The sequence below is a fragment of the Crinia signifera genome, chromosome 2 (assembly GCF_055691185.1).
Source record: "Crinia signifera chromosome 2, ASM5569118v1, whole genome shotgun sequence".
In the NCBI taxonomy this organism is placed as follows: Eukaryota; Metazoa; Chordata; class Amphibia; order Anura; family Myobatrachidae; genus Crinia; species Crinia signifera.
Window position 1 is genome coordinate 13894301 of NC_139218.1, and position 12486 is coordinate 13906786.

The 12486-nt window shown below is 49.1% G+C and overlaps 1 protein-coding gene across 1 annotated transcript in view; it reads right to left on the bottom strand.

The window, feature by feature from the left end:
- The window catches only part of LOC146059390 (beta-1,4-galactosyltransferase 4-like), an 80605-nt gene extending 70233 nt beyond the window's left edge, over positions 1 to 10372 (bottom strand). The window contains exon 1 of the mRNA XM_083171574.1: positions 10216 to 10372. The gene's annotated coding sequence lies outside the window, so the exon portion shown is untranslated. The remainder of the gene's footprint in view (positions 1 to 10215) is intronic.
- Positions 10373 to 12486: the final 2114 nt, after the last annotated feature.

The following is a 12486-nucleotide window of genomic DNA, read 5'->3' on the forward strand; positions in this document are numbered from 1 at the left end:
AGAGGAGCAGCCTGTGGTGTACTCCTGTTATAGAGGAGGAGCAGCCTGTGGTGTCCTCCTGTTATAGAGGAGGAGCAGCCTGTGGTGTCCTCCTGTTATTATAGAGGAGGAGCAGCCTGTGGTGTCCTCCTGTTATTATAGAGGAGGAGCAGCCTGTGGTTGTCCTCTTGTTATAGAGGAGCAGCCTGTGGTGTCCTCCTGTTATTATAGAGGAGGAGCAGCCTGTGGTGTCCTCCTGTTATAGAGGAGGAGCAGCCTGTGGTGTCCTCCTGTTATTATAGAGGAGGAGCAGCCTGTGGTGTCTTCCTGTTATTATAGAGGAGGAGCAGCCTGTGGTGTCCTCCTGTTATAGAGGATGAGCAGCCTGTAGTGTCCTCCTGTTTTTATAGTGGAGGAGCAGCCTGTGGTGTCCTCCTGTTATAGAGGAGCAACCTGTGCTCTCCTCCTGTTATTATAGAGGAGGAGCAGCCTGTGGTGTCCTCCTGTTATAGAGGAGCAGCCTGTGGTGTCCTCCTGTTATTATAGAGGATGAGCAGCCTGTGGTGTACTCCTGTTATAGAGGAGTGGTAGCCTGTGGTGTCCTCCTGTTATTATAGAGGCGGAGCAGGCTGTGGTGTCCTCCTGTTATAGAGGAGGAGCAGCCTGTAGTGTCCTCCTGTTATTATAGAGGGGACACGGATTACTTTACATGTATTCCGCGTGCACTCGCCACGCTTCGGGCTCGCCACACTATCTAAAATCAACTCCACGGCGACGTGGATAGTGGGGACATGAAAAGGTAGGACGCGTACCGCCGTTCCTCGCGGGCTCGCTACGCTTTGCGTTGATAGTGGGGGTGGCGTTGACAATGGGGGTGCATTTAACATTGTAAGCACGCATCAGGGTGCTTGTACAATAAAAAATTGCATCGCATGCCATTTGCTGGCATGCAATGCTATGCGATATTTCATTGTAGAAGCACTCCTGTTAATTTAACATGAATATCGCATCGCACGCATCGCATACCTCTAAGTATGGTATGTGATGGGCGCCGTGCTAGGAAACAAGTACCTTTTTTTGCATTGTTTATTTTTTACTATTTTGCTATGTAAAATTTATCATAATAAAGTATCTATGGTACAATCAACTTCGGGCCTAATCTTGTTTTTAATTAATACATTTTTTTTTTTTTTATGAAAAACCGCCATTTAACAATGCGCTCTTACTTGTGAGTCAGTGCTCTGGACTTGCCCCCCAGGCTAAAAGTTGCCAGCCAGCCCCTGTACATGGTCACCTGCAGATACCATTACATGCGCTCGAGCAGGGAATAGAACGTAAGTGTTGAGTTCTAGACTTGAAGTTCAAAGATACCTTTTGATGCTCTTGTAAACTGATCACCTGACATCAAAGGATCCATTAGGAGGACTTCGCCTCTCATACCTACGTCATTAAAGTGTGTATTGTAGCGCTGGTCCCCTCATTACACCGCAGTTCTGAATTAACTCCTGAAGTTCTGGATTAACTTCTAAGGCAGGGCTGGGCAACACCGGCCCTCCAGATGTTAGTGAACTACACATCCCAGGATGCTTTGCATTAGTTTTGCTATGTGGCCATGCTGAAACTGATGCAAGGCATGCTGGGATGTGTAGTTCATCAACATCTGGAGGGTCGGTGTTGCCCAGCCCTGTTCTAAGGGGATTCCAGCTACTTGTATATAGAATAGAGCACGGAGTGCAGAGAACCAATTTCCTTTTTGTGTAACACCAAGTATTTCTCCCGTAATAAAAGTGATACAGGATGAGTATCACTTGTCCAAAATACTCGGGACCAGAAGCATTTTGGATAAAGGATTATTCTGTATTTAGGAATATTTTTATATTTCAATGAGGTATATTGAGGTATCTTCCATTTATTTTGTATAAACTATGGAAGAACGTGTGCGTATCTCCAAGATCAAACCCCCCCGAACTTCGAGATCCGAGCCCGGCTCAGTTTTCCCTCCAGACTCGGATCCCATAATGAGGTAAAATGTCATCATCCTGCTGCCAGATGCTGGCACGTTTGGGTTCTATATTAGTCCCCGCCGATCGGCGCCATCTTCTCTCCAGCATAGGAGAGTGTGGGAGACGGACCTCTGTCTGTGGGTGGTTCTGCTGTCTTACTCCAGGGGTGCCCTGTCTGCCCTATAATTGGGTGCTGCCTGTCTGCTTAATCATGTGAAATGGAGGATAAAGATCGGTTGGGAAAAAAGTGAAAGATCAGTAACCACTTCCTAGTGCTGAAGATGCTGCCACCAGTCATGACATTGATGATGCAATTCCATCAACATCGTCTACTAAGGCCAATGTCATAGAGGGAATGTAAAATCCAAGAAGCTAAAATTAATAACCCCCAAAAAAAACCAAGGTGGCAAAAGCACAGGAAACAAGTGTGTCGGCGGTTGCACTGTGTAGGTCTGAGTCTGACCTTCCCAACACTGCACGGGAAGGGGAGGCTCCTTGCACCATTTGCACGCCCTCTGTAAGTGCTGAGAGGAGCACCACCAGTCCTGTTGCTGATATTGACATAAGATGTCACTGTAGAAGTACACCAGGATGAGAAGGAAGTAGACAAGGAGGATTCTGATGGTGATGTGGTTTGTACAGCACAGGTGGAGACAGTTGTTGGCCGTGGAATGAAAAAGTCCATTATCATGCCTGGACGTCAAGTTCCTCCTCGATCAGGATCAGAAGTAGTCCTGCAGGCCATGTCACTGGCATGACTGACTCCTCTCCTATCCGGGATTCCTCCAGAGAATCCTTGAGTGCTACACCTACTATGCTGCCGCTGCTGCTGTTGCTTGACCATCATCCCAGAAAGGAAGTCAGAAGACCACTTCTACAAGTTTAACTTAGCCATTGACCGTCCAACAGTCCGCCAGCTTAGCACTCAGGGACCCGCTGCCCGCCCCACTGCTCCCCCGCTGTCTGCATGCATATGCCTGTCAGGTGGGCAGGCATATGCATACAGGTAGGTCGGACGTGATCGTATGTACTGACCGTCCGACCTCCCTGATCCGGTCCGATGCGCACGGGAGCGCGGATCGGATCAGATATCACACACCTGCGATTTTGGGCCGATTTCACCCAATTATCGGCACAAAGTGCCGAAATCGGATGAAATCATCCCAAAATCGCATAGTGTATGGGGGCCTTAAGTGTCCTCAAAAATGCTGTTGCACCCTCTGTCCACTTACCCACAGACATGTGGATAGGGTAGAACTAAGGACTACATGAGTGTGACAGCCCACTGGGTCAATGTATTGCCTTCCGCAGCAACAACAGCAGCGGCGTTTCACAAAGACTAAAGGTGGCCATACACACGCAGATTTATCTTCCGATCTGGCTGGTTGGAACAAAAACATGGTTATGGATGAGAGCAAACGACAGTTTGACCATTTGCTTGGAAATGCTGGAAAGCTGACAAACTGTCACTCATCCATAACCAGGGCCGCCACTAGTAATGTTGGGGCCTGGGACTGACCTTCAGCCTGGGCCCCCAGCGGCACCCCCCCCCCCCCCCATTACTAATACTTACTAGAAGTGGCGACGGTGCGGCATCTTCTCCCTCCAGGACTCAGAGCACTCACTGCACAGAGCAGCCTGCAGAGCCCCTCTGTATCCTAGGCTCGGCGCTGTGCAGGCTGCACTGGGTATTATGCCGGTGCCGGGTGGGGGATACTGAGCGGGTGCGGGGGGTGGTGCAGGGGCAAACGCAGGATTTTCAGAAGGGGGTTTCCAGAGGGGCGGAGCAAAGCACGGAGATGGACACTTAGGTGACCCAGTATATGCCGGGTCAGTTAAAGTATTATAGATAGCCCAAATGTATATAAATAATAATAATAAAATAAATATATATATATATATATATACATACATATATATATATATATACTGTATATACATACAGGGGCGTCAACAGCAGTGTAAGACCCCTGGGCATAGCAATGTATTGGGGCCTCTACCGATCCTCCAGCGGTAGGGGTGGGGGAAGCTTTGATGTCCCGCGGGTGGTAGGGGGTATTATATCAACCGCTCAGCATGCATCAGTAATTTCCACTAATAACCCCTTTACTGTACAGATGGTGGGAGATGGGGTGGGAGAAGGGCGCATTGGGCTGAATGAAGGGGCCCTGATACATAACTTCCAGGGTGGTAGAGGATGTTTAATATGCAGAGGAGGGGTGTATAGTGGAGTGGGCTTATTATCCATAATTTTCTGGTGGGAGGACACCTTGCTTGACTGCAGATATCTCCAGTTCCCGGAAATAGAGTTCTTAGATTTTAATGTATTTAAAAACTAGAGAATCCCACCTACCAAATGGTATTGGGGACTAGGGGATCAGAGTTCAGGAGGCAGAGCAATCTGCCAATGAGTATATAAAACTACACACCAGGTGTGTGGAGCTGGAGCAGTAACCAGCTGCTGGAAGGCTGATATCTCTGGTTCTCGGAGTAGAGACAAGCTACTAGTGTCCATCAAAGGGGGAGAATTGGAGCTTTTGGAATATACCAGAAAACCCTGAAATATCTGACTGGGAAGAGCAATTAACAGGCTTGGATGGGGACCACTGCTTTGAAGTCAGATATCTCCGGTTCCCAAGGGCCGATTTTTAAAATTCTTGTACCCATGGAAAGAAGGGCCCCTCAGCTTTCAGCCAATTGGGGGCCCGGGACAGCTGTACCCCTGGCACCCCCCTGCCGGCGGCCATGTCCATAACCATGTTTTTGTTCCAACCAGCCAGATCTGAGGATAAATCACTAGTTTACTCGCTCCTAGGTAGGCTACGCTGTGTATCACCAGTTTCCATAAGAGACACAATGCAGAGAACCTCTTAGAGAACTGCAGACAGTTGCTCAGAGTGGAAGGAGGATTCATTTGCTCAGAGTGGAAGCAAGACGAATGTGCATGCATGGTGTTCATTGCCGGGGAGGGTATAACTGGAAGTATTGCATTTCCCAGCTGCGGGCCTGACTGAAGATCGATGCTTCAAAAAGGTCGACATGCATTAGAGCAACATGCTCAAAAGGTTGACATGAGTTTTTTATTTTTTTTTAATTTGCAGTGAGCTTTTAGAAGTTGCTGTGCAAATAACAAGGTTCAGTCCAATGTCAGTACCTAATATATGGTTGTTGTGATAAATCTAGCAAAGCTATTTGCTGTTTGTGCTAGAGATCGTTTGAAGGTTTTGTTAAAACTTTTGATGGGGAAAATTTCCCTCCTTAGACTGCATATTTGATAATACCCGCTACTGAGCTTTTACAATGAGGTGTCTGATTGGAATAGTTTTCCTAAGAGTGTACTCTGTCAGGTGGTGCCTGCTAAGAGTCTCTTATATCAGAAATGTTCCAAAACACATCATTGCAAGCTCCCAGTTTCAGAAAATCACTTTCCACATATATGCTTATAGTAACAAAGAGAGATTAGGCATTGATACAAATTGATTCACTGTACACACAAATTATTGTATATCACAAAAAATTACTCCGTTTCTATCTTTCAAGGTTCAAATGACCGATATCTTGCTGTGCACCAGACCACTAGATAGTGAGTTCTTATATTACAGAGCACCTGGCTCTCACCATTGCACAAAAGAAAAAAAGAGATAAGTCTGGTCAATTAATTGCATTGATTATACAGATTAGCGTGGTAGATTGTTGCAATAAATTGTATCAGAAAATCACAGTGTCAATAAATTGTTGCAATCAATTGTATCAGAAGAGGTCTCAGTATTTATAATTAGTTACAAATAATTGTAACAGCACAATTGATTTTTAATCCTGGTCTCACAGCAATGACCTTCTAGCGAGTCAGATTGGATTCACTGTTATCTCTGAGTCTTGCATACGTGTATTGGGCTCAGGATGAGAGAGTCCGTCTCTGTGCTATAGGGTCAGGAGAGATAGAGTAATGACACTTCTGCTGTTGGGGAAACTGCGGGAGAAATGCCCTGTTATGCTGACATTGCAGAGCAAAAGACCACTCAGTATCGCCAATGAGAGAGTGTCGGAAATATAGGTGACAGTTTTAAGAACAAAATTAAACAATATTTGATGTGGAAAGGATGCTTTTAAAATAGCCCACGTGGAACAGGTGCCACCTTCTGCTTTTAGGAAAGTCTTGCTCCTGCAGCGGACTTTGGTAATGAGAGAGGATAGGCACAGGTTCACAATGTGGTGAAAAGAAGATTAAAGACACCGCTCTTTTCTTTCTGCTGTTAGATAACACCTACTGCCATGATGATTGTTCAACAGAGCATGGCAGCCTGTGTAAAGACAGCAGGGAGAGAGCGGTTGAATACCTGTATAAGGACGGGTGCCTGACGTGGAGAGAGGGGAGGGAGATTCTCCGTGCTCCGTGTGGGCTCTCTGTCACAGAAATATGCAGGCTCAGTGTAGCGTCCTTCGCTGTGGTACAGGTCTCAGGTAAGGCGGCTGATTGCCTGGCAGTCTAAGGTGCACTGTCCCGCCGGTGCCGACGGGCAGTGAGGGGATGACGCGCGTTTCGCCTTCCAACGGCTTGATCACATCACACCAGAACTGGAGATATCAGCCTTCCAGCAGCCGGTCCCTGCTCCAGCTCCAAACGTCTGGTGTACAATTTTATATTTTTGTCAATGGATTGCTCTGGCTCCTGATCTCTGACCCCCAAGTTCCCAGCACCTCCTGAAAGTTGGGACTCAAGGTTTTTATACTATTGAAGGCTAAGAAATCTATTTCCAGATAATGGCGAAATCTGCAGTCAAACAGGCTGCCCTTCCAGCAGAAAATGACGAATATTAAGCCCACTCCATTATCCAACCCTCCCCTGCGTATAAAACACCCCCTACCTCCCTGGAAGTCATTTACAAGGGACTAGGGATGCCAATCCCGGGGCATTTTTTCAATCCCGGGATTCGGGATTGAAAAATGCTCAATCCTGGGATTCCCGGGATTGGCATCCCTAGTGCAGACAGACGCCTGAAATATGGCTATTTAATGGGAAATGCATCCATTATACCACCTACACGCATAGCGCTATTATTAGCTGCCTAAAACGCCCTGGCCGCCCACTATTTACTTACATTTTGCAGAGTGGGCGGCCGGGCTGGTGCAGGGTGCTGCCGGGAGCAGGGTTGGGAGAGCTGTTGGGTTGGAGGCGGGGTGCAGGCCAGGAGCCGGGGTGGATGGGCGGGCTGTGCCCTGCGCAGCGTGACCTCGTCACGCTGTGCAGTGCTACGTTTCCGGGTATCGGAGAAGCCGGGCAGTGTCTGAGCGAGTGCTCAGACGCTGCCCGGAATTAGACGGCGCATGCGCCGTCTAATCCCGAAATCCCGGGATTGGAAACTCCAATCCCGGGATTGAAATCCCGGCGTTTTGGGGGCCAAATCCCGGGATCCCGCCGATCCCGATCCCGGGATTGGCCACCCTACAAGGGACCCTTCATTCAGCTCAGTGCCCCTTCCACCCGTTAGTGTTCACCCTCCCACCCCCTGTGCAGTAAAGGAGCAATTAGCAGAAGTTACTGCTCCAGGTCCTACATGATGAGTGGAAGATAGAGCACCCCCTGCCACCCGTGGGACATCAAAGCTGCTGCTGATAGCACCCCCCACCCATAGGAGGGGAGAATGGGTAAGGGCCCCAGTGCATTGCTTTACCCAGGGGCCCACACTGCTGTTAAGACGGCCCTGGGCGAGGGGTATACAAGTAATGATTGTAGTGAGGATGGGGAGGTGATGACGCCGCCTCTCTCACCCAGTAGCTGATATAGCTGGGCTTTCTCTCCCCATCCTGCCGTCCTATTGGCTGGTGGGCTGTAAATTAGGTGGTTTGCCACCCTGATTGCTCACAGACAGTGTGGGGTGGGCTGTGTCTGCACGGTGGGTGTGTGCCCAGTTTCAGGATGGAGTCACCTGATGAGCGGGAGCAGCCACAGCCTGGAGCTCCCCTGTGTGTGCACTGCCCGGCTGCTGGTGTGTCCGGCTGCACATACAGTGTGCTTGTATGTGTGATATACTATGTATGTATTTCGGGTGAGATGTGTGTGATGTGAAATGTACATGTGTTTGTGGTGTGTTATCTATATGTGTGTCTATATGTGTGCAATGCAGACCCCCATGCAGGGTTTGGGGGGGGGTATTTGCAGTCTTACGATGGGAGGAGTCAGGAATGGGAAGGGGAGGAGTCAGGACTGGAGGGGGAGGGTCAAGTTTAAACAGTAAACCGCCCCCCCCCCCCTTAGAAGAGAAGTCTAGATCCGCCACTGCCGATCACTAGTAACTAGTTGTATTGTGTCTCTTTTTTGTTCACCCCACAAAGTGCACTTACATTTTTAACTACCGTATTTTCCGGCGTATAAGACGACTTTTTACCCCAGAAAAAAATGCCTCCAAGTGGGGGGTCGTCTTATACGCCGGGTGCACGGCGTGACATACTGGTATTATTATTTTCCGGGTGCGTCATACAATTATTACAGGGTAGCTCTCCCACCCCCCTCTTATGCATACGGTACCTTGAAATAATAGTATCCAGGTATGCCAGCGCTGCTCCTTCCGTTCTGCCTAACCGCCGGTCACGTTGAGCATTGAAGTCGGCGGCAGGCTCGGGTGTTTTCGGCGCGGCTCGGGAGGACTTGTGTGCCTGAGCGCTCCCGAGTCCCCCCGAGCCGCGCCGAAAATACCCGAGCCTGCCGCCGACTTCAATGCTCAACGTGATCGGCGGTTAGGCAGAACGGAAGGAGCAGCGCTGGCATACCTGGATACTCTTATTTCAAGGTACCGTGTGCATAAGAAGGGGGGTGGGGGGCTGAGGAGAGCTACCCTACATTATGTGGTGGGTTTTGCTGGGGCAGGACAAACCTGCCCTGATAGGTTTGTCCTGCCCCAGCAAAACCCACCACTCAAGGGGTTAATATATGGTACGGTACTATAATACTGGTCCCTGCTCCCTGTCTGCCCTCCCTGTCTCCCTGACTCCATGTCAATAGCAGCAGTCTGTGGAAGGTGTGCGGAAGAGGGGGTAGTCTTTTACAGCGAGTATATAACAAACTCTGTATTTTGAGTGGAAATGTTGGGGGGTCGTCTTATACGCCGAGTCGTCTTATACGCCGGCATATACGGTAGTCTAACTACTATTACGGTGCCCATACACGCACCGATTTCCCAGTATGTCTTGTGTTAAATCGCATTGCATCGCAGTGCATGCGTTGTGCGTGCAATGCGATCAAAATACAGTACAAAAAGTATGTGCAGCACATACTTTGTGTACTGTACGATGAGATGCCGCGGGAACGCGCATCTCACAGCACACATCACACCCGGAAAATCGGTGCGTGTATGGGCACCTTTACAACGGCTGAGTCAACTGTTTTGTTTTTGCTTTTTAGCATGCCAAATACAGCAGTCAAGAATTGGGCTTTACCTGAACGCTGATCACTGCGCACCCAGTATTTACACCTACAGAGCCGTACTATTTAGATGCAACACTAATATTCAATTATGCTTTTAACATAAAGTTGACCAAAGCTGAAATCCACTTTTAGTGGCGATTTGTGGTGTAAAACAGGAGGTCTCATTAATAGGATCATACTACAGAATAAAGTGGTCAGGGCCACATAGTATCCTGTACTGTCAAAATATAGCAGGTGCCGCTGTTGGGGGCACATATCAGGGTGCTGCTGTTGGGGGGGGGGGGGCACATGTATCAGCATGTTGCTGTTGGGAGAACTCAGATATCAGGGTGCCGCAGTGGGGCACCCCATGGATCAGGGTGTCGCTGTTGAGGGGCCTCCATGGACCATGGTATTGCTGGCTGCTGCGGGGCCCCACATATTAGGTTATCACTGTTGGGGGGGCCCCACGATCAGGGTGCCGCTGTTGGGGGCCCTCATGCATCAAGGTGCTTCTGTGGGAGGGACCACCACACATATCTTGAACTACCACTGTCTTCATCAATTCACAACCCACTGGTTGAATATCTCTGGCATAAACAGAACCAACCAGCTTTGAAGTCTGCTCAGTGAGGGGCCCCAAGGCCAGGATGTTACCCCAGGATCCCTGGAGGAGTGTGTGTGAGGAAGGGGGTCATATAAGGATGACATTCTTCTGTGTATAATTCTTACAGTACAAATATATGGGCACATAAGTAATAATATCACTCAGTAACAAGCTGTTAACGCTGGGGGGCGCCCCTGCCTTGTGTTACATACGGGAGCTCTTACCTGTCCCCCAGGAGCAGTCACCGCGCCTCCGTCATCTCCATCACTTCTTCTGTCCCGTTATTCACCATAGAGCTGCGGATGATCGGAGGATAGAGCGGAGGCATCTACCAGCGAGAGATGCGAAGCCTAGCGCGTCACTGGAGCGGAGTCAGGAAGTAGGGAAATCTGTGTGTGACCTCCGCGGTCGCCATATTGGAGATGGGCATCTGAGACACACCCAGAAAATGATACTCATTTCCTCACATGAATGTGAGATGAGATGAACATTAAAGTACAGACATTTTTTAATGTTCATGTCAATGTTCCTGGAAATGCTGTGACTTGTAGTGCCACAACTGGAGATATATGTTTTGCCACCTGTACATTAAGCTAATTACAAATGGTGCACCCTACAGGTTCATACGCTGTCCATTATATGTAATAATAGATAATTAGTGATGGGGGGACAGTGATTTGGGTATTTGTTTCCTAGTATGGCGCCCGTCGGGTCCCATCGCATACCATAACTTAAGGTATGAAATGGGACCCGACTAGGGTGACCAACTTATCCCCTTAATCCGGGACACATATTAATTACACAGGTTCTGTGGCTGGCTTTCACCTGGTTTTAAACTGCCACACCTCAAGACTCCATTTCACCTGGTTTTAAACTGCCACAGAATCTGTGTAATTAATATGTTAAAGGGATGAGTTGGTCACCCTAGACCCGACCGACCCGATTTTAGGCTTTTAAAGACGTTCCCATAAAATTTTAAAATCGCGCCGCATCGCATGCCATTACACCGCATGCCACACAATTTTACATTGTACAGCCACCCTGATGGCTGATTACAATATTAAATGCCCCCCAGACCCGATTTTTAATTGTATACCCACCATGATGGTTAATTAGTATGTGAAATGCCCCTCCCCCCATTGTTAACGCCATCCCACGATCAACGCCAACCCGAGGCGTGGCGAGCGCAGCGCGCCCGCGAAGGCCGGTGCTACGCGTCCTCCGACCTTTTCATACCCCCACTATTCACGTCGGTGTGAAGTTGATCTTATATAGTGTGGCGAGCCACCAAGCCCGAAGCAAGGCGAGGGGACGTGGAATACATGTGAAGTAATGAGCGTCCGCTCGCCATGCTTCGGGCTCGGTGGCTCGCTGCGCTTGCCACACTATATAAAATCAACTCCACGCCGACGTGGATAGTGGGGGTATGAAAAGGTCGGAGGACACGTACCACCGCCCCTCGCGGGCTAGCTGCGCTCACCATGCTTTGGGTTGGCGTTGTTCGTGGCGTTAACAATGGGGGCATTTCACATACTAATTAACCATCATGGTGGGTATACAATGAAAAATCGGATCGGGGGGGGGGCATTTAACATTGTAATGAGCCATCAGGGTGGCTGTACAATAAAAAAAATCGGGTATAATCGCGTCACATGCGATGCAACCGATTTCACACACCCGATGCCATACAATGTAAATCGGTGGCGCCGTGCTAGGAAACAAGTACTGTGATTTGCAATTATACCAGCGCTATAACCATGGGATCTCTTCCAAACTTGCAACATTTCAGTGGTTCCCAATAGGATATCCTTGTGGGAGCAGTAATACGCGGTTGTGCTGTGATCATACCATCAAATCTACATAGCCTTGCATCCACTCCATCGAAAATCCGATAGACTGCTTCTCCCTTACTCCCGGAGAGTGAGGAAGAACTCAACATAACTGTTACGATCTTGTCTAGTGTGTGTACGTGCAATATCGCTAATGATGTGTGCTCCCACACTTAATTAAGGACCCCCTTTCTCATCTGAACATGTACAGACGAGGGAAGCCCTCATTAGCGGTGGAAATGTTGCAGCTTGGCCCCTGCTTTTGCTCCCTTTGAATGCACTTGCCGATGGTGGGTCCCCGCCAATATCAGCATCTATGGGGATCGTCTAATGTGTATGGAGTATTACACCCCTTTTAGATCAAAATGCCAGCTCCAACCCCTTTCATGGGTTTGAGTGGAGATCATCTCCTAGGGATTCAGTATGAAATCCCGGCGATCGGGATCCCGGCATTCAAAATCCCGACGCCGGAATCCCGACCGCCGAAATCCCGACAAGGGGGGATGTGGATCGCCCCCCCTTGCGGGCTCGCTGCGCTCGCCACTCAGCGGTCCCGGTGCCTCGCTTCGCTCAGCACGCTAATTTATTCTCCCTCCAGGGGTGTTGTGGACACCCCTGAAGGGAGAAAGTGTCGGGATTTCGGCGGTCGGGATACCAGCGTCGGGA